Source organism: Nicotiana tomentosiformis, chromosome 3, assembly GCF_000390325.3.
Source record: "Nicotiana tomentosiformis chromosome 3, ASM39032v3, whole genome shotgun sequence".
NCBI lineage: Eukaryota > Viridiplantae > Streptophyta > Magnoliopsida > Solanales > Solanaceae > Nicotiana > Nicotiana tomentosiformis.
Window position 1 is genome coordinate 1,376,558 of NC_090814.1, and position 23,515 is coordinate 1,400,072.

A 23,515-nucleotide genomic window follows, 5' to 3' on the forward strand; every position below is an offset into this window, starting at 1 on the left:
ACTTTATGTATAAGACGTGTTCATTTGAGGCCCACCCTGCAAGGGGTGATGGGTCTTGGATATTGTTTCAAGTTTGGGGCCGGCCTGAAGCAAGTAGGTAAAAGGAAAAAAATCTTCTACAGTTCTATAGGTATGAGACACCTATATACCAACATCAATTTTGTTTTTAAATATTTTTTCCCATTGTCCAGTGCTTGTTGATTGTCAATACTTACTAGATTTGCCTTTACTTTCTTGCCCCTTCACATTTTTGAGCTTTTTGATATACTGTCGCAAGGAAAAATAATCCATTCTTGCACGGTTTTGAATGATAGGAACTCTTCTCCCAAACAATATAGGAACTGTAAATCCGTAAACATTGAGTTCTGTAATCTCAGATCCCCTCCGGTGCTCAAAACTCTCGAGGATCTAAGATGTAATCTCAAATCCCCTCCGGTGCTCAAAACTCTCGAGGATCTAAGATTTAACCGACATGTGGATTTTCATGTTACCTCTATTCAGTTAACTTAAAAGACCTGCTCGATAAAGTTCGATCTTTCCAAATGGTGGCGTAGAATCTTAGAGAAGAGAGGATTTCATCTTGGTTTGGATGATCAACGAGCAAAGGCTTAAACATCATGGAGGACTTGAGTTCAACAGTTAGCAGATTGGTTAGGAAGCAAAGAATACTTACGAAATTGCCTCTTCTTGTTATTTTGTGCTTACTGCTTTCTGTTATAAAATCTCCCTTGTTTCTCCATTTTTCCCAAAAAGCATCTTAAAAAATGGGTTCCTGGAAGTTTTACGTGCAAAAAGGTAAAAAAGAAGAAACGAAAGGAGCCACCTTAGGTATCGCTGTAACGTTGTGTTTTGTTCATGAGAGTTGGGAGGGTGTGAATTCTATCTTTGTGGTGCTGGATAGGTATGGAACTGATGCTGAAAACCTGCAGTTTACCAACCAGATACACACTGATTTAATAATCCTTCCGGTCTTTTGTGAACTCGGGGTTTTAGTTTCAGTGTTATCTTTAGGATACTACTAACTAATTTTAGCTTATAACTTAAAAATACGAAGTTGGAGCAGAGAAAATTAGATCTTTGGGCACAGGGCTTTGGTTTAGTGGTATGCGGCTTGTGATGCGTGGGTTAGGCGCATGACACAAGCTTGAACCTTGCGACAAAATCCTGGTATTTAAGCGGAGAAGGATAGAGGGGCGGGCCATTATCCATGGAGTTTCGAACCGTGTGCCATTAGCGGTCAGGGATTTCTCAGTTGTCAAAATTTTAGATCGTTGGAAGTGGTAGGCGCATGTTCTAGGACTTATTACAAGTCTGTTTTACACCCCAACAATATTAGCTTGAACTAGCTTTTGCAACTGTTACCGAAAAAGGTGGCTTCTTGAACCAATTGTTGAGGCTGTTTGTGGTCACTCCATTCAATTGCCTATAAGCTTTCACCCAAAAAACGATGCAGTAAGCATGAAACACTAGATTCAAGATGAGTTGCACTTTGACTATCACTGAACAATAACAACAACATACCCCGTGTAAGTGTGTGTGGGGGAGGTAGTGTGTACGCATACCTTACTCTTGCCTTGTGACGGTAGAGATGCTGTATCCGATAGATCCTCGACTCAAGAAAATCATTTCTAATAAGGTTTGAACAAGAAAAACAGTGATGAAAAAGCCATTCTGAAAATACTGAAGACAAAAATTGTAACAATATCAAAATAACAAAGCAGTAAGAAAACCGAAGCAAGGGGAACAACAAGTAGTAATAGAAATCGAAGATTAAGAAAATACGAGAATGATAATAATAATACTGATATGGGAAATACCGCCCCGTCGCCACACCTATTAATTTTCCGCAATTCCAGCGACGGCGAGGCTTACACGAGCTCAAGTCTTGGACAACTATCAATGGGAAAACACTTGGGCCCTCACAAAAGTCATTGGATGCTCTCAAAAGGCACCTTTGGCCGAAAGTCAGCCGACCAAGGGACCACCGGCCGAAAGTGAAAGAGCATCTTTGACATTCTGGGCAATAGATGACAGTAAGACCTCTCTAGGCAGCCTTGCCAACTTCGCCAGGCTGGAATGCACCAGGCAGCTTGCCAGCCTTGCTAACCTTGCCAGCCTTGCCAACCACTCCCCTTGTACAACCCTTTAGATTTCTATAAATAACCCCTTGGGCTCATTCTTTGTAAGCAACTCATAATTAATAAATACAACAGAAAAAAGCATTTGCCTCCCACATCTTGGTCTCTTTCTTTCATTGCTTTCTTGCTCCTTTCGTGTGCTTGCCATCGCTTCAGCACGGTTGTGCTGTTTCTTGTGTTTAGGACTGAAGACTTTAAGGAGCGATTTTGCTCATAGGGTTGTCCCACGCTGCCTTTGAAAATAGGCCCGTGACAAGTGGTATCAGAGCTTAGATTCTTGCATGGCTAAAAACTCACATTGCAACGAAGAAGAAACCCACGTTGAAGAGAACCCAGAAGTACAGAGAAGTATGGCCAGGAAGCGCGACAAAAGTAAGGCCAGAGACACATCTCAACCGCTTTTTAGCGAGATGTTACCCTGCGTGGAACCCGAAACTTTCGAAACCAGCACTCTCGATGAGAGGATCGTTATAGTAGAAACTGGTCTGTCGGCCATGCACCGTCGTATTGCCGCCGCCGAAAATAATTTATGTTCCCTTGAGTCAGTTGCCCTCGAAGGACTTGGTGAAGTCAAAGGGAACATTCTGGAGCAAGATGAAGAGCACAAGAAAAGGGATGACCCACCTTGCGCTCAAGCTCACTGAGGCTTTGTCTGCCTTGCAGGCAGAAGTTGAGGCTTTAAAACTGCGTCTAGAGGAGACCGCAGGAGCCAGCGGGCGGGGTCCCGTCACTGTCCGAGAGACTCGTATTGAGGCTCCTCAACCCAAAGAATTTCGAGGTGAAAGGAGCGCTCAAGACGTGGAAAACTTCTTGTAGCAATTAGATGCGTATTTTGAACATGTAAGCATAGCCAGCGAGGCCCCGAGCCTGGGGGCGAGACCGGTACAAGTGCCTCATCTATCCTTGCGTACCAACTTGCGACTCAGGAATTCTGGACATATAATGTCATACTTTGGCCAGGGGCCACATTGCAAGAAAATTTGCGAAGCAAAATATAAAACTGAATAGAGACTAACGCTGACTAAATCTCAACATAAAGCTGGGCTGGCAAGGCCGTCATAACCACTATAGCTGACAAGCCAACAAAATATACGTACAAGGCCTACAAGCCCAACATATTGCACTAACTGACAGGATATGTCTACAAGCTTCTACTGATGGATGTACTGTGATCGGAACAAGGCCCCGACCTACCCATAACCTATCTACATACATACACAAGATGTACACAAAATTTCTAGACCTGGCAACTCCGAAGGACGGGGAGCTTACCGATAAAGCTGAACTCGGGCAACACCTACTGAGGAGGTCTACCCGTCTGTCTGTCTGAACCTGCACGCATGAAATGCAGCGCCCCCAGAAAGGGACGTCAGTACGAAATAATGTACCGAGTATGTAAGGCAATATACTGAAAGCTGAAACTGAACTATAATATAATAGCTGAAAGCAATTGGGAGTCAAAGAAAATCTGAAGATATGCTCACCTGCTGATACTGACTCAACTCTCTCAATATAGTAAGTGAAATAGTTGCCCGGCCTTATAAGGCTCGGTATGTATAACTGCTCTGCCGTAGTAGGCTCGTTCATAGGTGCTCGGCCATACTAGGCTTTGTATCTCGGCCAACTGGGCTCGCTCATAGGCGCTCGGCCACAGTAGGCTCGGTATATAACTTACCATCTGATCAGAGGTTGCCCAATAGGGGGCCTGCCCATCGATTATAGCTCGATGGTAATGAAAATACTATAATACTGTATATATAGACTTTCTGCTCTCTTGACTGGAAAAATGAAATACTCAATTGAATATGAAGTCCCGATAAGGAGAATATTGTAACTTACAAGATTAGGAAAATATACGTAAATTCCGGAACATGAATTTTTTCTTTATACCTCGTTATCAAACTTGTGTAATTACGAGATCATGCAAAATGAAGGAAGAGCTTAGCCTTAACATACCTGAGTCGGTTCTCCGGACAATCCCTATAACACACGACAATCGCGACAAAACACGTGACGGCAAGACCGGAGTAGGAAAAATCCGTATGATGTTCTTGAGAAAGATTGCACCGTACTCCTATAGAATCGCAAAATCTCGTTGCTAATTTTTCTAAGAAGTTTCGTATGAACTTAAGTAACTTACGTTACTATCAAGTATCATCTTGGAGGAAACCTTCTTGCTGAACCTTTTCATTAATTTCAGAGACACCAAAACGAATTGAAAATGGGTTTTAAGTCTTTTTGGAATGAAATGTTGTTTTGTATCCCAATTCCTAGAAATGAAGTAGTGTCTTGCCATTATCATTTAGGTTGCCACCTTTCCATTCCATTGTAAGAGTCATGAATATGGACAAGGCCTTGCTGCCACGTGGGGGTGGGGAAATTTTAATCTTATCCTATAATCAATTAATTACAACAACAACAACAACCACCCAGTATAATCCCACGAGTGGAGTCTGGGGAGGATAGTGTGTACGCAGACCTTACCCCTACCATGAGGTAGAGAGGCTGTTTCCAATAGACCCTCAGCATCCTTCCCTCCAAGAACTCCCCACCTTGCTTTTGGGGTGACTCGAACTCACAACCTCTTGGTTGGAAGTGGAGGTTGCTTATCATCAGAGCAACCCCTCTTGTCAAGTAATATCCCGCTACCCGGTAATTAACCAATTACCCGCATAATTTAGAATTATCTCAAATTACTTAAAATTCTACTTATTTTTAATACACTTTATACACCTTACTATCATGGCCATGTGGTACCTTGTATGGTACTAGTCCATAAATACCGGGTATTTTAGCTCGTGCCGTATTTTATCCCAAAATGACAAATTTCGACGAAACTCATTTTCTTCGATTTGCTTACCCTCTTACCTTCACGAATTTACTTATCCCTTGTTTGAAATAGCATAATACTTGTAACCTCAAAATAATCTCATTCCTGAGCTTGCATCAATTTACTTATGGCGTACTTTCAAGTACGAAAACATGGGGTGTAACATTCACGTACTTACAGATGGAGGATGTTTGCTTGAGCTCCCTCAACTTTCGGCGAGCCTCGTGCACCACATTTTGAGGGTAAAACTCCCGTTTTATTTCCTCTTTGAACTGCTCCCATATGTTAATTAAGCATGTTCCTTTCTCCATATCTGCCTTTTTCCTCCGCCACCATAGCATGACGGTGTCGGTCAGATACATGGCTGCCGTTCGGATCTTGGCAGTCTCGTTGGCTATGCTTACATGTTCAAAATAAGCATCTAATTGCCACAAGAAGTTTTCCACGTCTAGACGCAGTTTTAAAGCCTCAACTTGCAGGCAGACAAAGCTTGAGCTCAAGGTGGGTCATCCCTTCCTTGTGCTCTTCATCTTGCTCTAGAATGTTCCCTTTGACTTCGCCAAGTCCTTCAAGGGCAACTGACTCAAGGGAACATAAATTGTTTTCGGCGGCGTTAATACGACAGTGCAAGGCCCACAAACCAGTTTCTACCATAACCATCCTCTCATTGAGTATGCTGGTTTCAAAAGTTTCGGGTTCCACGTAGGGTAGCATCTCGCTAACAGGTGGTTGAGATAAGTCTCTTGCCCTACTTTTATCTCGCTTCCTGGCCATACCTCTTTGTACTTCTGGGTTCTTTTCAACGTGGGTTTCTTCTTCGTTGCGATGTGAGTTTCGAGAGTCGAAAGTTGAACGACGTCGAGAGGCGTTGCACTGTCCAAGAGAAGGAGATGGCGGTCGTAGTCCACTGCCTAAGGACATGAAGTCACTACTTGTTGGGGTCTCATTTTGTTGTCAAGACTGACAATGTCGCAACTAGCTACTTCCAGACCCAGGAGAAGCTATCCGCCAAGCAGGCCCGTTGGCAAGAATATTCCTAGCCGAGTTCGACTACACCATGGAATACAAATCAGGGAAAGCTAACGTGGTAGCCGACGCTTTAAGTCGCTAAGCTGGGCTGGCAACCATTGTTAGCCCAGCAAGCAGTAGCATTATTGAGACCATCAAAGAGGGCATGCAACATGACCCAGTAGCAAAGCAACTTCTTGCCTTGGCCAGTCAAGGCAAGACTCAAAGATTTTGGGAGGAAGACGGTCTCCTATACACCACTGGCAATAGGGTGTACGTGCCCAAGTGGACAAATCTCAGGCGTACGCTGTTGAAGGAGAGTCATGACACTGCCCGGGCAGGTCATCCAGGGCAAAAACGCACGTTGGCCCTGATTGAGTCATCTTACTATTGGCCTCGAATGCGAGACCACATCGAGGTATACGTGCGCACCTGTCTAGTTTGTCAACAAGACAAGGTGGAATCTAAACTCCCTGGGGGTTACTCGAACCGCTGCCAGTTGTAGAGAAGCTAATGGATAGCATCACAACGGACTTCATTACATGTCTGCCAAATTCGGAAGGATTCAGCACCATCATGGTGGTTGTCGACAGATTCTCCAAGTATGCAACCGTTTCGGCCACCACGGCCGGTTGCAAGGCTAAAGAGGCTGCACGTCTATTCTTAAGGGACGTCGTAAACCACTGGGGTGTACCAAAGCACATCATTAGCGATCGAGACTCTCGATTTACTGGCTCATTCTGGAAGGAGCTATTCAGCTTGTTAGGATCCGAACTGCACTTCTCAACAAGTTTCCATCCTCAAACTGATGGAGATGATTAATGCCCTCCTAGAGTGCTATCTACGGCATTATGTCAGCGCCAAGCAATGGGATTGGGCTAAACTATTTGATATAGCCCAATTCTCTTACAATTTACAATAGAGTGAAGCGACGGGAAAGAGTCTCTTTGAGCTTGCAACTGGGCAACAGTCCAACACCCCACAATCATTGCCCGTCAACGTCGGATTGAAGAATCCAGGTGCTTATCACATGGCCAAAACTTGGGAGGAACAAGCCGACCTAGCTGCCCGCAAAATGAAGAAATTTGCGGATCGGAAACGTCGTCCACTCAACTATAGGATTGGAGACAATGCCATGGTGAAGTTGAATCCACGACAGTTCAAATCACTGTGAGGCGTCAGTCAAAGTTTGATTCGCCGATATGAAGGCTCATTCGAGATTGTTGCCAAGGTGGGTATCATCTCTTACCGACGGGACATGCTGCGTCATCTAAAATCTATCCCGTCTTCCACGCTAGCCAACTGAAACCATATTTTGAAGACGTGGAAGACAAGGATCGAGGGCAGTCTAGACGCAGTCAAATTTTTATTACTCCACCGGCAACGGACAAACAAGTGGTGGCCATCATAGACCATGAATAGGTCCGTGGAAAAGGTTGGGGCAATTCAAGCGCGCAGTTCCTTGTCCACTGGAAAGGAACTTCGCCAGATGAGGCATCATGGGAGAGATACGAAGATTTGTGGCAGTTCAGAGAACAAGTCCACAATTATCTTTAGTTGTGCCGCGCCGGGGTCGTCGCCATTTCAGGTGGGAGAGAGTGCACGCACCGCCGTCACACCTATTAATTTTCAGCAATTCCAGCGACAATGAGGCTTACACGAGCTCAAGTTTTGGACAGCCATCAATGGGAAAACACTTGGGCCCTCACAAAAGTCATTGGATGCCCTCAAAAGGCACCTTTGGCCGAAAGTAAGCCGACCAAGGGACCACCAGCCGAAAGTGGAAGAGCATCTTTGGGATTCTGGGCAATAGATGACAGCAAGACCCCTCTAGGCAGCCTTGCCAGCTTCGCCAGGCTGGAATGCACCAGGCAGCTTGCCAGCCTTGCGGACCACTCCCCTTGTACAGCCCTTTAGATTTCTATAAATAGCCCTTTGGGCTTATTCTTTGGAAGCAACTCCTAATTGATAAATACAACAGAAAAGGGTATTTGTCTCCCACATCTTGGTCTCTTTCTTTCATTGCTTTCTTGCTCGTTTCGTGTGCTTGCCATCGCTTCAGCACGGTTGTGCCGTTTCTTGTGTTTAGGACTGAAGCCTTTAAGGAGCGATTTTGCTCATAGAGTTGTCCCACGCCGCCTTTAAAAATAGGCCCGTGACAAGAGGTCGCGTGAATCATTATTTGTCGATGCCAAGGCGAAGACGTGCGCATCATGGTGGACACGGGTGCGACACATAACTTTGTGACGGAGGAACGAGCTAGGGATCTTGGACTTGTCTTTGTATCCAGCAACACCCTGTTGAAAACTGTCAATGCCCTTCGGCAGAGGCGGACCCAGGATTTGAGCACAACGGGGGCACCACTGTATGCTAAGCACTAGCGATAAATTAAATTCGGCGTGCAACTCTTTGAAAACATAATATTATGATGACTTATCGTTCAAGTATAAATAAAAAGGAGTTCTAAAGAAACAGAAAGCACTGAACAGAGGGAGATTCCTTCGCAAAATGGATGCTATGGAAAGGGAAGGAGTTTCAAACTCTTAGTTTCCATTGCCGAGTCGGAGTCAAAGTGATTGTTGAAGAAGGATTTGTGTGTTTCTATTTGTGGAGCGATAAGTTGCAATTTGAGGCTTTTAATTTTAAGATAGGGATTTGAAAAAGAATAAAACTAAATAAGTTGACTATTATGTTTTAGTACTAAGCTATAGTTGAATTAAAAAAGAAGATAAAAGTTAAAATTAAAGCAATTTGCTATTAAGTCTAAAAACTCTTGTATTCCAAGAACTAAAACAAAAAGGAGAAAAGGCTGAAGAGGGGTTTCGAACCGACGTCATCTAGACAAGAAGCGAACTTAAATGCCCAACGCAACCACTTCTCCATCCGCCTTTTTGTGTTTGGGGGCACATCTTAAATATTTAAGGGGTCCCATATATATGGACATATATATAACATATATATGCAGTACTTTTGCCGAGGCTAACGGGGTCCAGTGACCCCTCAACCCACAACGTAGGCCCGCCTTTGCCCTTCGGACCAGATACGGTATCCCAAACTCGACTACCTACTAACCTTCTACCTTAATCTTCGACCTCCATATCCTCCTATTTGGGTCATGTCTAGGGGTGTTCAAAACTGAACCGTAACTGTTAACCGAACCGTAAAAGTGGCTTAATGGCTTATTGTTATCGAGTTATCTGATTAACGGTTGGTGAATGGATTGAAATTTTATAATTAACGGCTTATCGGTTTGGGGCGGATTACTTAATTTTCTTATCGGATAAACCGTTAACCCGTTAAGAATTATTTTATTTATATTTTTACCTCATTATGAAGAAACTTCTTAGCAGCCTGGGCTTTAACATTATCATAACTTGTTTTTGGGGTAGGACTAGGCAGATCAAGATAGTTTGATATCTTTCTATTCAAATAAATTATTTAACTAGGTAATTGAAGCAAAACTATATCCATAGTTTGTGTTAACTGAACTTCTATCACTCGTTAAGGATCCCCAATTTGTATTTTAGCTTGCTTATTGAAAAAGAATTAAAGAAAAAGAAACTACCATTAACAATGAGAGCTTCATTAGCGTATTGGAGTGTGATTCTGATTGGATTGACTATCTATTGTTTAATGTCTTGCTTATTTATGTAATTTTTATTGTCTATTCAGCCGATAAACTGTCCAATAACCGCCCGATAATTTCTAATATGATACCAATCTGCCCAATATCTTATTGGGTTGCTAGCTGATTAGTACATTTACAAGTCAATAACCGATAAGCCAAACTGTTAAGCGTAAATATTCGTCCAATCCGCCCGATAAGCAGCCTTAGTCATGTCCTCGGTAAGCTGAAGATCTGCCATGTCTTATCTAATCGCTTCCCAAATACTTGTTCGGCCTACCTCTACCTCTCCTTAGCAGTGTTTTAAAAGGTGTTTTCGAGGCAGCCCTAGGGCGAGGCACATCAAAAATGCCCCGAGGCGATGGTGGGGAGGCGCAAGTCTCAAGAGGCGTTCGCCCAGCAATTCGGGGCGTACGCCCGGGCGTTGAGGGGAGTTTTTGCAGTGAGGCGTAAGTCCAAGAGACTTTCAAATTAAAATATTTGTTGAATAAGTCCTTAACATAATACCCAAATTCTCAAAAGTCAGCTTGTAATTACTCAAAAGTTTTTTTAAAAAGTAATGCATTAAATTTAAAGCTCAAGACCTTTTTTTATTGCTAGAAGCCCAAATTTATGGCCTTTCCCAACTCTTTATCTTGTCTGCTACTATCTCCCAAACGCAACGAAAAGTCAATCTTTTTTCCCGCAAATACAAAGAACACTCCATTCTCCTCCATAAAAGCAAGTATAGTTCAAATTACAGGTTAGTCATCCTTTTTGTTCCTCCATGTAGAAAACTTTATTCTTTTCTACTCAAATTATTTGTGCTTGTAAGTAGCATATAATGGATTATTTGAACTAGTTTTTTGTGGAGATGGAGCACATCTATGTATATTTTTCAATTATTTATAGCTTTCTTCAATTTTTATGCAATTTTATCTATTTGAAAATATTTACTATAATTATATTATTTTATGAAATATAAAAAATTAAATGCCCATGGGGCTTACGCCCCGTGCCTCGGGGGGCGTATATGTAAAATGCTTTGTCTTACGCCCACACCTTTTAAAACACTACTCCTTAGACCCACAATTGCCAACCTCTCACACCTCCTCATAGGGGCATCTGTGCATCTCTCTTCACTTGCCCGAACCATCTCAGCCTCGCTTTCTCATCTTGTCGACCATGAAGCCCACTTCTACCTTATCCCGAATATCTTAATTCCTAATCATATCTCTCCTAGTATGCCCACACGTCCATCCCAGTATCCTCATTTTTCGCTACTTTCATCTTCTAAGCGTAGAGTTCTTGACTGACCAACACTCTACCCCATACAACATAGCTAGTCTAACAACCACTTTATAGAACTTACACTTAAGTCTTGGTGGCATTTTTTTATCGCACAACACACCTGGTGCGAGCCTTCATTTCATCCACCCCGTTCCAATACGATGTGTGACATCATCGTTAATCTCCCAATTTTCTTGGATTATTGACCCTCGATACTTGAAATTTTCTCTATTGGGGGATGCCTTGTGTTTAAATCCTCACTTCCACATCTTCCTCATGAGTTATGTCACTGAACTTGCACTCCAAGTAGGAAAAGTACTCCGTCTTAGTGCTACTCAACCTGAAACCTTTAGACTCCAGGGTCTATCACCAAACCTCCAGCTTAGCGTTAACTCCGACGCGTATCTCGTCAATCAAATACTATGTCATCTGCAAATAGCATACACCATGGCACCTCCCCTTGAATGTTAATTCATCCATCATTAAGGCAAATAATAATGGGCTAAAAGCTGATCCCTGGTGCAACCCCATCAATACTCGGAAGTGCTTCGAGTATCCTCCCACTGCTCTTACCATAGTCTTTTCTCCATCGTACATGTCCTTAACCGCCCTAATATACGCCACAGGTACACCTCTAGCCTTCAAACATCTCCATAGAACCTCCCTCAGAACTTTAACTATCACTGAAGGGTTCACAATTGTCTTGCTCTTTACCTAACTCTTTCAGGAAGTTCTTGAACCAAATCATCTTCGTTCTAGCTTCTGAGATTGCTTCGGTGGTAGATAGAGCAACACTTTTTTGATGTTTGGACAGTCAACTAACATCAATACCAATCAAAGTGAACACGTAGCAAGTGTTACTTTTCAGACAATTCAGAGCATCACCTAAGCTGGCATCAACAAAACCTTGTAAGATAATATTGCTCCTTTTTAAACAAAGTGCTATACTTGAGGTACCTTTGAGCTAAGTTGCTCGTATCCTTCAAGATGTAAATTTTAAGATTCGGGGATACGGATCCTAGTACGGATACGTGTGCGAGGATCCGGCTAAAAGTAATTCAAAAAAATAAAAATATTTCTAAATTATGGGAAATCTTTGAGGAATAATTACGTATAGCTTGTAAAGTGTGGATTTCTTTTTTATTCTCAAGTTGTAGATAAGTAAAGGATTGATCCTGGATACGGTAAGCTATTTTCTTCCCCAACTTTGGTTTTGGTTTCAGGAATCAAATTGTATCTCGTCTCGAATTTTTTCGTCTGTCGTGGTCAAAGTAACCAAAATTATTTGACCAGATCCGGTATGGATCTCATGCGCACACTCATACTAGTGTCGTGCCGACATGAGTGCGACACCTAAACCGCCGTGTCAGAGCAACTTAGCCTTTGAGGTATCGCAAAATCCATTTTACACCTTCCCAATTCTCTTATCCTGGATCTGACATGTATCTACTCACAATTCCAACTGCATAAGCTATGTCATGTCTAGTACAAACTATAGCATACATCAAACTTCTTATTGCTGAAGGATATGGAGCTTTGGACTTGTACTTTCTTTCTTCATCTGTCTTTGATGATTGATCATTTGACAGATTGAAGAACTCGACAGACATGTTAACCAAAGTTGTCGGTGTTGACAAGTTGAGGCTATGCGCTGCCTCAATTGACCTTCAAAACTAATAATTTGAAGGTGTCGCACTAGAGAATAGTTATTCTATTTTTTCTTTGATATACATGGTTTTGAGGGGGAGATTGATGGACAAAACCGGTACGTTGTAAAAGAAAGAAAAAAGTTAAAAAGAAAGAATACAAAAAGTGGAAAACAGACAAAGAGAAAAAGGAAAAATTATGCAAATGATGACTTTGCTTGACTGCAAAGGAAAAAATGTAGTGTGGAGTATATTGTCCGGCGGAAGAATTCATCTCTCAATTTCTTTCCTATGACATAAGTGATTACCTCAGCCGGGCTTTCATAAGCTTATAAAAGTGTTTCTGCCCTTCCATTTGTAAATCACCAATCACAACCTTTCTTTTTCTTCAGTAATAATAATGTTATTTTCGGTGCGGCAGTGAAAATCATTGAACCACATCAATCTTGTCTCGTCTTGTGAAATCTATTGTTTTTCATTTTTCCTTCTATTTGCCTGATACACTTCTTCTTGAGCCGAGTGTCTACCGGAAATAACATCTCTACCTCCACAAGGTAGGAGGGATAAGGTCTGCGTACACATTACCCTCCCTATATCCCACTATGTGGGAATATACGGGGTATGTTGTTGTATTAGCCTGACACGCTTCCCAATAATTGGTATCAGAGTCCACAAATAATATTCACGGTAACAACGAAATAATAATGTGGTACCGAGATACAATAATCAACAAAAATAAATAAAGTGTCACAAGGACACCAAGATTTTTACATGGACAATCATTCTAAATAAGGGAAAAACCATGACCCTAGAGGAGCAACTGCTATCACTATTGCAAGGAATTTTACATTTTGTATTTCAAAGACCACTACACACTCAAAGGAAATAAATCTCTTTTGATTTTTCCACCTCACTGCAATATCACTCGAGCTATCTATTTTTCCGCACATAATATTTTACTTCTCACTCAGTGAATTGCTCTGAATTGCTCACTTTCTCTCTGTATTAATTTTCGCTCAGTGTGTTTGGTTTGTCACAAATGCAGAATAACTTACCTATTTATAGAGGTGAAGAATAACATGTTAATGTCATCAGTGACATAAGCAAATGATAGTGATGTCAACAAATGCGATTGTGAAGAGATCATTGACCGGTTGGCCAAATTTGCAGATATTTGCTTACTAAAGGAAGAAAACATCTTCCTTAAAACATGGTTTGGAACCTAAGCTGGACCCATGGTAAATATTTCAAACTATTTGAAGAGTATTGTTCCGGACATGGATCAGACATCGACATGAAAAGATAGGTCTTAAACTCCACAATAGAATGGTGTAGCTGTGAGGATGAACTATACAATTGGTGAGAAGTACGCTAAACTTTCCAAGTCTCTATGAGGTGAAGCAGCTAAGACAACCTGTTCAGAGTGTAGCATAGCTAAACTTTCCAAGTCTCTAACGGCGCCATTAGGGTTCGACGTTCCGGAGGAAGTCTTGACCAACAAAGAGGTGTCCTACTTCCACTTCAGAGTGTTTGAATGTAGAGCTTTTGCGCATGTGCCGAAAGAGCAGAGAATGAAGCTTGATGGCAAAGCTATTCCCTGCATATTTATCGGATATAGAGATGAAGAGTTCGAGTACATGTGGGGGACTCAGAAAGAAAAAAAATCATCAGAAGTAGAGATGTGATCTTTAGAGAAGATGTGGTCGGGATTGATGGTGACCAAATCAGCAAAGACCAAAAATAATAATGGTATAGTCCCTAACCATGGGATCAGACATCAGACTTGAAAATACAGTTCTTGAACCCCACAGTACAGTGGTGTAGCTGAGAGGATGAACTGTGTTATTAGTGAGAAAGTGAGAAGTATGCTCAAAATGGCTAAACTTCCCAAGTCACTATAGGGTGAAGCAACTCAGATAACGTGATTAACAGAGTCCATAGGCGTCGCTGGGGTTCGACATTCCGGAGAAAGTCTGGACCAATAAAAAGGTGTCCTACTTCCATTTGAGAGGGTTCGAATTTAGAGCTTGTGTGCATGTGCCGAAGGAGCAGAGAACGAAGCTTGCTGACAAAGCTATTCCTTGTATATTTATCAGATATAGAAAAGAAGAATTCGGCTACAGATTGGGACCCAGAAAAAAAAAAAAGACCATCAGAAGAAGAGATGTGATCTTTAGAGAAGATGTTGTCGGGATTGATGGTAATCAAATCAGCAAAGACCAAAAAGAAGCATAGTCACTAACTTTGTTACCACTCCTATTGTACATATACATAGTCCTTCCACAGGTGAAGCAATGTATGAGGAAGGTGTAGATGAAGAGGTTGTTAAGCAGCGGGGGCAACCTATTCCGGAACAGGAAGGAGAAGAACCTCAACCTCTAAGGAGATCCGAAAGGCAAGGGTAGGGTCATCTAAGTATCTTTTCTCAGATTATGTGCTCATCAGTGACGAGGGGATCCAAAAAGTCTTAAGGAGGTTCTATCCCGTTCAGAAAAGAACTAGTGGATAAAAGCCATTCAAAGGAGCTGGAATCTCTACAGAAAGATGGCATGTACAAGCTAGTTGAATTTTCAAAAGGTAAAAGACTACTCAAGTGCAAGTGGGTCTTTAAGATCAAGAACGATGGAAATGGCAAGCTCGTCAAATACAAAGCTCGATTGGTGGTAAAAGGCTTCGAACAGAAGAAAGGTATTGATTTTGACGAAATCAATATGACTTTGAATTATTTATATTATCATATATAATTCAAAATGACTTTTATTCGAACAATTTTGAGCTTAACAACTATCCTATATCTTGAGGTAGAGCAATTGGACATGAAAACTGTGTTTCTTCATGGAGATTTGGAAGGAGAGATTTATATGGAGCAACCAAAAGGATTTGAAGTAGTTGGAAAGAAACACGTGGTGTGCAAATTGAATAAGAGTCTTTATGGTTTGAAAGTGGTACAAGAAGTTTGACTCATTCATGAAAAGTCAAACATGCATAAATACCTTTTCATATCTCTGTGTATGCTTCAAAAGATTTTTTGACAACAATTTTATTATTTATTGTTATTTGTGGAAGACATGTTAATTGTAGGACAATTGCGAAGTTGTGGATTTGGGCCCATTACAACGAACTGGTATTAGAATCTACGATGTACGATCATTATTAAAGAGTATTAATCATTTTAAATTATGATTTATCTTTTTACTATTTAGTATATTATGATTTTTTTAGTATATAATAAATAAATTATGATTTATCTTTTTTAGTATATAATAGAATTCCAACTAGCATCTTACTTCTCAAAACAATTTTTTATTAACTCAATCCATATGAAATTAAGGAGAAATGAATCATATGGTCATCATGTAAGATTTTTGTTTCTTATTTTTCTTTATTACAATTTCTATTATCTAGTATTATTAGATTATTAATATAATATTTTATTAGCGTGTCACCTGACCTCTCCTTTTAATATAACATAAATATTTCTTATTTCTTAAAATTTTATGCTATAGTTCACAAATTTATCAATAGTATCTTTGTGTATTATTTACTTAATCCGTTTTTATTTTCTAAATTAATCATATCCTCATATTATCTTTATTCCCATCTTTGTACATTTTTCTACTGTAATATTATAATTAGTTTTCTTCATTTTGAATTTTACATATAATCGAAATACTGTTATATTTAAAACTAAATTGTAGTAGCATTCCCCATACTGGCTAGTATATTACAAACTTCTTCGGATATAGATTTAGAGTAAGAGGTGCCTTCAGCATCAGCATTCACTACAGCTTCCACCATTGGTGTAGGTGCAGGAAGGATGATTGTTTTATTCATAGTAACTAGTTGGGTATTTCCTTAGCCAAAAGATGGGCCACCTTGTTTGCTTCCTGGAAATTGTGCCTGAGCACTGGGTTCCCCAGTTGAGACATTGACCACCTGCAAGAAGAAATAATATGGTTATAAATTAGGTGATTAGTATGTAGCAGTTTTATTACCTCCGTTGAATCAGTTTCGATTTCGGGGGACTGGAGATTGAACTGCACCGCGATCTTGAGGCCTGTTTCCAAGGCAAGAAGCTCCTATTGAGTATTGCTGATAACGTTTGTCAGTTTTTGATAACCTAATACCCATTGGCCATGGCTGTTGCGTATGACTCGGCCATGCCTCCAATCTTTTGGTTACTATTATAAGCTCCATCACAGTTGAGCTTATAAGAGCCTGGGTCTGGTTTTTTCCAATTAATGACGATGTTTTTGAAGTTTAGTTGGGCGTGGTAGATACCAGTGAGATGTTTGAACTCGGCAGCTCTATTGAGAATTTGGTAGCAGGAGACATCTTTTGATTCATTATTGAAGTTGTTATATTTCCTGTTTAGCCAAAGGTGCCAAAGGCAAAAAGGAAAGATGTCATCCCATTCAAGTGAAGGGAAGGACCTTGAAGGGAAGGACCTTGCAGGTTGCGCAAGTCTGATGGTATCTAGCCAGTGCTTATTGTTAGTAGTAGTAGTAGTGATACCCAGCGTTGTTCAAAGCCTGTTGGCAGTGGGGCATGTTTGGAAGATATGAGTAAGATTTTCCTCCCCTTTCCTACATACTGGGCATTGTTCGTCGATGTTAAGGCCTATGTGATGGAGGTACGCTCTAGAGGGAAGTTTGTTGTGGTAGCATAGCCATAAGAAGTAACTAATTTTCCTGGGGATTTTTAGATTCCATATCCAAGAGAAATTCAAGATGGGCTCCTTTATAGGAGTAATAAGTTTATAAACAGATTTTAAGTTAAAAATGCCATTACTATATGGGAGCCAGTATGGCTGGTCGTTGATGTCAATGAAATTAACAATGTGGATACTTTGGATAGCATTAGTGACTTCACTTGGGAGGGAGAAGGAAATATTAGTGAGGTTCCAAGTGACATTTGTGACAACATCTTTTACGAGGAGGTTAGGGATCCATCTACTATTCCATAAGTTTATTCGATCACCCTTCCCTACCCTCCATGCAAGACCTTCGGCGCATAATTTCCATCCTTGCACAATGTTTTTACATATGAATGAGGTATTCTTGGGAGAATGTTTCCAAGAATATTGATTGATGAGAATTTCAGCCCAAGGGGTTGTGGGGTTGTTATAGAGTCGCCAGGTCAGGCTAGTTAGACGGGACCTCTACTCTTGTAACTCCTCACAGTTTCGATCCCAATGGGATGGCTGTGAGTGATCTGTGTAATATCCCTTAGTATTAAATAAAATATTTCCTATTTCAACAAAAAAAACTAAATTGTAAGTTTGAATTTTTTTTCAAAACATAAACAGATAAGTTATTTACTATTTTGTTATAAAACTACTAATATTCTTATTATTTGCCATAAGCAAATGAACTTTTTCTTTTATCTCAACTCAAATATTTCTATCTTTAAATTTTTAAATCATATTTTTATTAAATTCGAATGCAAATTATTTTCTTTATCAAATAAAATATTTATATCTTTAAGTTCAAATTCCAACTTTTTTTAATCTCAATTCAAATATTTTTTATACAATGCTTATGAACTTTGTCCAAATAACTATTTAACTTTGATTTTTAATTCTTGGTTCCCTATTAGTTCCTTTACCATTTTGATTTTTTTTTTCACGCCCCCTCATGAAATTGCTTTTATAAACACTTTCTTTTTTTTATATTTTTAAATCTTTTAATTTGCATTGATTTCTGTGTTATTTCTATGATTCGCTAACTACTGACAGGAAAAAGAATTATTATTTTATTTCATTTATCTTCACATGTAAAAATTAATTAATTGACAAATAATATAAACTTCATTAAAATAATTATAAGAAAATTTTTATTATCACGTAAGTAATCTTCTCCCATGAGTAGAATATGGAATTAGTTAAATCCGTACATTTGATTCTTACCTTTTTAGATTGAAATGGTATTAACCTTTTAAAGGATAATCAATATTAGTTTTAATAAAATATTTATCTTTCAATTATTAATTCGAATTGTTTATTACAATTCTCATTAGATTTGTCCTAATTCTTATTAGGTTTTGTCCTAAAAGTGTCAAATGACCTTTTCTTAATGCGCCACTTGGCTTATAGCCCGTTTGGCCAAGCTGTAAAAATCAACTTATTTTGAGAAGTGTTTTTTCTCATAAGTACAACAACAACAACAACAACAACAATAATAACCTAGTGAAATCCCACAAGTGGGGTGTGGGGATGGAAGTGTGTACGCAGACCTTACCCCTACTCCGGAGGAGTAGAGAGGCTATTTCCGATAGACCCTCGGCACAAGAAGATGAAAAGAGACACTAGGGCAGTAATAGCAAAGGAAGCAAGAAAGATAACACTAGCAACGTAATAACTAGAAAATGAGAAAAGCAATAACAATAAGCAGTAACAATGGCAGAGTATTACAGACACAATGGAGTAATAAGGATACAACAAGAGCCACTCGCATCCTAAGACAATACATTATCAGACTAGCCTCCTACGACCTAACCTGCAACCTTAAAGAAGTAATACGGACACAACTGAAGCCACTAGCAGCCTAAGACAAAACACTATCAGGTTAGCCCCCTACAACCTTAATACTCGACCTCCACAACTTCCTATCAAGGGCCATATCCTCGGAAATCTGAAGTCGCACCAGGTCCTGCCTGATCACCTCTCCCCAATATTTCTTTGGCCGCCCTCTACCTTTCCTCATACCCGTCAAGGCCAGCCGTTCACACCTCCTTACAGGGGCATCCATGATTCTCCTTCGCACGTGCCCGAACCATCTAAACCTAGCTTCCCGCATCGTCTTCTATGTGAGCCACGCCCACCTCCACCCTGATATCTTCATTCCTAATCTTATCCAGCCTAGTGTGCCCGCACATCCATCTCAACATCCTCATTTCTGCAACTTTCATCTTCTGGATATGCGAATTCTTGACTGGCCAACACTCGACACCATATATCATGGCCGGTCTAACCACCGCTCTATAGAACTTACCTTTAAGTTTCGGAGGCATTTTTCGGTCACACAAGACACCAGACGCTAGCCTCCATTTCATCCACCCCACCCCTATACGGTGCGTAACGTCCTCGTCAATCTCCCAATCCCCCTTGATAACCGACCCCAGGTACTTGAAGCTCCCTTTTTTGGGGATGACTTGAGAGTCGAGCACCACGTCTATGTCTGCGTCTCCCGATATGCGAACATGGACTTGCACTCCACGTACTATGTCTTAGTCTTGCTCAACTTGAAACCTTTAGACTCAAGGGTCTGTCTCCAAACCTTCAACCTCTCGTTAACACCTCCTCCCATCTCATCGATCAGAACAATATCATCAGCGAATAACATACACCATGGCACCTCCCCTTAAATATTGTGTGTCAGTGCGTCCATCGCCAGTGCAAATAAGAATGGACTGAGCGCAGATCCTTGATGTAAACCCATAACAACCGGAAAATGCTCCGAGTCGCCCCCCACTGTCCTAACCCGAGTCTTAGCTCCATCATACATGTTCTTAATCACCCTAATATAAGCAATCGGAACACCTTTCACCTCCATGCATCTCCAAAGAACTTCCCTAGGGACCTTGTCATATACTTTTTCTAGGTCAATAAACACCAGGTGCAAATCCTTCTTCCTATCCCTGTACAGTTCAACCAACCTCCTTATAAGATGGATAGCTTCCGTAGTAGAACGATCAGTCATAAACCCAAACTAGTTATCGGATATCAACACCGACCTCCTTGCCCTCACTTCCACCACCCTCTCCCAAACTTTCATGATATGACTTAGTAACTTGATACCCCTATAGTTGTTACAATTCTGGATATCGCCTTTGTTCTTGTACAGCGGTATCATCGTACTCTACCTCCATTCTTCTGGCATCTTTTTCGTCCTGAAAATAATATTAAACAACCCAGTTAGCCACTCCAATCCTGCTCTACCCACCAACCTCCAAAATTCTATCGGTTTCGTCGGGCCTGGTTGCTCTGCCCCTGCCCCTACATATCTTACGCATAGCCCCCACAACCTCCTCAACCTTAATGCGCCTACAGTAGCTAAAATCTCGGTGACTCTCGGAGTGCTCCAATTCCCCTAGCACAATATATTTGTCCCCTTTGTCATTCAACAGTTTATGAAAGTAAGTCTGCCTTCTCCGCTTAATCTGAGCATCTTCCATCAACACTCTGCCTTCCTCGTCCTTGATGCATCTCACTTGGTCTAGATCACGAGTCGTCCTCTCTCTCGCCTTAGCCAGCCGGAATAACTTGTCCCTTTCCTCTCAAAAGTACTTTTGGTGAGAAGTAGTTTGTGTTTGACTAATTAATTTGAAAAACACTTATGAGCATCAATTCGTGTTTGGCCTAGCTTTTAAAAACAGCTTCTAAGTGTATTTTTCTCAAAAGTACTTTTCAAAATAGTGCTTTTGGAGATAAGCTACTTTTTCTGCTTCTCCAAAACTGCTTCTGCTTCTCCTCGAAAGTACTTTTTTTCTTCCAAAAGCTTGGCCAAACCCTTCAACTTTGAAAAAAAAAAATGCTTCTAGGATTGGAGAAGCTTGGCCAAACAGGCTATTAATCACAATGCAGACTACCATCCTTTTAATATAATATAGATATAGATTCTAAGGATGAAGATTGTTTGAAAGCGAATAAGCAAATAATTGTGGCTATCTCAGGAATTGTACATTGAACTTGTACTGGAACGCTTCAGCATGAAAAGTGCTAAACCTGTTAGCACTCCTCTTGTTTGTCATGGGAAATTGAGCAAGAAGATGTGTCCTACAACAAATGAGTAAAAATAGACAACATCCAAAGTTCCTTGTTCCTCAGCGGTCGGAAGCCTGATGTATGCAATGATATTACTTGACCTGATATTGCTCATGTAGCCGGTGTTATTAGTAGGTTCCTTGAAAATCCTGGAAAAGAACATTGATAAGCAGTCAAATGGATACTCATATACTTGAGAGGTACCTCTGGAGACTGCTTATGTTTTGGAAGGTTTGGTCCAGGGCAATGATATGCCTGGTGATCTTGATAATTGAAAATTTACTACTGGATACATGCTCACATTTTTAGGTGGAGCTATATTATGACAGTCGAAGTTCCAGAAGTGTAGCGCACTCTACAACTAAAGCAAAGTACATTGCCGCTATTGAAGCTGGCAAGGAGATGAGAAGGATATGATATGGCTAAAACAGTTCATTCAAGCGCTTGGATTGCATCAAAAGGAGTGTGTCGTCTATTGTAACAGTGAAAGTGCAATAGATTTGAGTACATATACCATGCAAGAAAAAAACACATCGATGTAAGATATCATTGGATTTGTGATAAAGTGGAGAACGAGTCATTGTAGATCAAGAAGATTCACATGAGTGAAAATCATGCAGATATGTTAAGGTGATGCCGAGAGACAAGTTCGAGCTATGTATAGAACTTGTTGGCATGAGCTCTATGTGAAAAATTGTAGATACCTCCTTCCGATGCATATTCTAGGAGGAGGAGATTTGTGCGTCCAATCCATGTTTTAAGGAAGATGTTTTCTTCCTTTGGTAAGAAATTCAAATGTCTACAGATTTGGCCAACCGGCCAATGATCTCTTCACATCGCAATTGTTGACATTGCTATCATTTGCCTATGTCATTGATGACATTGGCATGCTATTCTTCACCTTTATAAATACAAAAGTTCTTCCGTATTTGCAACATACCAAACACACTGGACAAAAAGTAATACAAAGAACAAATGAGCAATTCACAGAGTGAGAAGTAAAAAATATTGCGAGGAAATATAGAGAGTGCAAGTGAAAAGAGGGTTATTTCTTTTGAGTGTATAGTAGTATTTGGAGTATTTTACACAGCTTTCATAGTGTAAAATTCCTTACTATAGTAATATTAGTTGCTCTTCTCGGAGTTGTGGTTTTTCATGTAAAAATCTTGGTGTCCTTGTTACTCTTTTTTTTATGAGAAGATTTCGTAACTAGGCATGTAAAAATAAAATTGCAGATTTTTAGTATTAAAATGAATATTCCAACTGTAGCCATGAAAAAGTTACCATCTTAGCAACCCCCTGCCAGAAATGGAACCCTCATTTTAAGCCTAAAATCTCCCCATAACAGCCGTTTTATTTTCAATCCCTATAACAATATGATGCATCCATTCCGTAACATTCCTAAATATATGAAAGTTAATTATTGCTAACTATATCCATTTTATTAACTTATTCCTCTCTTCACAAACATTATTTCTTCCTTTTAGATAATCTTCACCATCTCGTCCAATACAGCAGGAAAAGTTGAAGAAAAAAAACATAAAGGACTAGCTTTGCAGTAGCATAAATAATACAATATATAAATTAAATATACCAACTATATATATATATATATATATATATATATATATATATATTTATATTGTATAACTATGTATCTTCAAACCTACCAGAAAAAAAAATTTGTTGCTTTAATTTATACAATCAATATAATTTTTATATACACATTATATAACATTTCATTGTAAAACTAATCCATGAAATATACCTATTATATATATAGTATACAATATTAAATATACAATATATAATGTATATCTAATATAGATATATATTGTTTATAAATATACAATGTATATTATACGTATAAACAATATACAAATATATATATATATATATATATATATATATATATGTGTGTGTGTGTGTGTGTGTGTGTCTAATTGATGGAATAATTATATTATATTAAAGGTATAACTTGGAGAAAATATAAAATTATGCAGTTTGAAAAAATACAAGAAGTTCCCACTATTGCTTCTTTTCAGTATCTTTAAGATATATGGGTGAGTATTTATTTATGGAAGTGAAAAAAAGATTATGGAATGTGGATTGATTTAGATTGTGTATGAGAGAATTATGAAAAAAGGACTTTTTCTTAGAGCACCTAATTTGGAGTCAAAATTCAAAGAAAATGACAAGTTTAGATTAATGATGAGAGAGAATATTGTAATAAAT

General features: G+C 39.8%; 1 protein-coding gene across 7 annotated transcripts in view; it reads left to right on the top strand.

Moving 5' to 3' along the window:
* Positions 1-23,515, top strand: part of LOC104094133 (ALBINO3-like protein 2, chloroplastic) — a 55,890-nt gene that overhangs the window by 18,913 nt on the left and 13,462 nt on the right. The window lies entirely within an intron of this gene.